The sequence below is a fragment of the Marmota flaviventris genome, chromosome 3 (assembly GCF_047511675.1).
Source record: "Marmota flaviventris isolate mMarFla1 chromosome 3, mMarFla1.hap1, whole genome shotgun sequence".
NCBI classification, from domain to species: Eukaryota; Metazoa; Chordata; class Mammalia; order Rodentia; family Sciuridae; genus Marmota; species Marmota flaviventris.
This window is the reverse complement of record NC_092500.1, coordinates 127,781,482-127,784,175: the sequence shown is the minus strand read 5'-3', so window position 1 is coordinate 127,784,175 and position 2,694 is coordinate 127,781,482.

Sequence of the window (2,694 nt, the reverse complement as noted above, 5' to 3'; positions counted from 1 at the left end):
CAGGTATTGAACCCAGGTATGCTCTACCACTGTATTTCTCTGTCCACTTTTTAATTTTCAATTTTAAGGTTGGGTAGGGTCTTACCAAGTTGCCCAGATCTGCTTCAAATTTGTTATCCTCCTGCCTTAGCCTCCCAAGTAACTGGGACTATAGGTGTGTGCTGCAGTGACAGATCACTGGAGCTAATTCTGAATCACATTTTTCTTCTATAAAATATCAACCAGGTAAACCTTGAATTTTTGTTAATGACCAAATAGGCATGGTCTTTTAAAAATGAGTGTTTAAGTTTTGAGAGAAAGAGACTATGCTCAGATTTGTATTTTAGGGAAAAACCCCTAAGGATTACGGGGAGAATAAAATTGAGGACAAGACTGACAGTGACTAAACTGAACTATTGTATAAGTCCATTTTCTGTTGTTAATAACAACACCGCAGACTAAGTTACAAAGAAAAAGGTTGTTTTGACTCACAGTTCTGGAGGTCTGAGGTCCAAGTTCAAGTGTGGCTTATGGTGATGGTCTTCTTTCTGGCAGAATCCCCAAGTGATATGGAACACCCAGTGTTAAGACACAGGAGCTCAAGACCTTATGCCTCTTCTGGTCTCTCTCCCTCTTCTTATAAACCATCATAACCCAATCAGGAAAGCTCCACCCTAATAGCTTGATCTAATCTTCAGCACCTTGTGGAAGCCCCACCTCCAAACCCATGATCAGATTAGTAGCAGTGGTGCATGCCTATAAATCCCATCATCTTGGGAGGCTGAGGCAAAAGGATTGCAACAGTGAGGTGCTAAGCAACTCAGTGAGGCCCTGTCTCTAAATAAAACCCAAAATAGGACTGGGTATGTGGCTCAGTGGTAGAGTGACCCTGAGTTCAATTCCCAGTTCAAAATAAGCCTCAGCAACTTAGCAAGGCCCTAAGCAATTTAGTGAGAACCTATATCAAAATAAAAATAAAACAGGGCTGGTGATGTTGCTTAGTGGTTAAGCATCCCTGGGTTCAATATCTGATACCAAAAAAATAAATATATTTTTTTAAATAAATAGTTGCCTGAAGCTGATATAATCATAAATTAACTTTGGACAGTGAGATGTATTCATTTGTGGAATTGGTTTGAGTGACAGTAAGATCTAGGCTGACCAAAAGCTTTAAAGAAAAATAATAGTATATCTGACAAATAAAATAATAAATGGGCATTAAAGAAAATGGGGGAAACAAAAGGAAAATAAAATTATAATCACCTTTACCTCACTAATCAGTTAAGAAGTCATTAATTTGTGTTTTTTCTCTTTGTTACTTTTAATATGTATATACAAACTTGTTTATATGTGCAATATAAATAACAGTGATAAAGCATTCTACACTCTGGTTTGTATACTGCTTTGGAGAATGATTTTTAAGTGCCGAATATCTAACTTGGAATCCGGCCCATAATAGACACCTGTGGTTCCACAGTACCATCCCTGTGGCTCCCCAGAACTTTTCAAAATTATTTTTAGGGAGTACTAGGGATTTAAACCAGTGCCTTGAGCTTGCTGAGCAAGTGCCCCACAACTGAGCTACATCCTCAGCCCTTTTTTATTTTTTACTTCTTGCATATGTGTTTCTCTTGCCTCTGCCATCTGCAGTGACAGAGGAGTGCCATTATGCCCAGCAAGAATTTTTGTGTGTGTGCTAGAACCATTTTAATATAATTATACTTATCTGCCAAATCCAGGAAGAAAAGGCTTATGCATATAGATCTTCCAGTTAACATCTGCAAGCATAAACAACAATGATCTCAGTTTAAAAATTCATCAGGGTCAGAGCAATTGACCAATGTCTCTTTACTGCTAGGCTTACCAACAGTAAAATACAGATGAATTAATGTCCTTTATGTCTCTTCTCTCACTCTCCTTGTCCAGACATTTTGTTGTAAAGTTTCAGTGCAGCTCACCTCCAGCCAAAAGTAATTTTTTAAAATCAGTACTCAGTTGCTCTGAATTTTGCTTATAATTATAACCCATTTAATCACGAAGAACTCCTGGAGAGGTGGAGTTCAAGGTTGCATACAATAACAGGAGATCACAGTTTTGAAGTTTAGCACAGATTAAAAACCACAGAAGTACCATTTATATAAGACACACACTGATTGTCTCTTAAACTACATATTGACTACTTATGAACATTATTTTTTAAATAAAGTAGTGCATCTAGGACAATCAGTCACACAATTCACACAGCCCTGAAGTTTTTCAGTGCCAACTACCAGTTGGTCATGAAACGTGAATGAGCTTGACACACTGTTCATTCCTAAGATTCAACCAAAGATTGGCTAAAACATTGAATCACCTCTGCTTATGAAGGCTAGGACCTTCCCTCCCTTCCCTCACAACTTGTTGTGTGATTTTTATTTTTTCGTTGTGTTTGGTTGCACATGGCTGGAATGCATTTGATAGATCACTTTGTAAATCAGGAAAACCAATGATCTACAACTATGAGAGGATCTTAAACAGATTGGTTTGTCCATTTCAGGTTGCTGGTTGGTAGGCCCCTTTAAAGCCCTTCATTTTTCCTTCTATGCCTCCTGGAACTTTCATCAGAGGAGTCTGAGCATCATCCCATCTAACTCTTTTAACCAATGCCTGGCTAAAACTGGAACATCCAGCCCAGCATATTTAAAAATCACCCACAAAAAGAGGTTCTATAGGTCT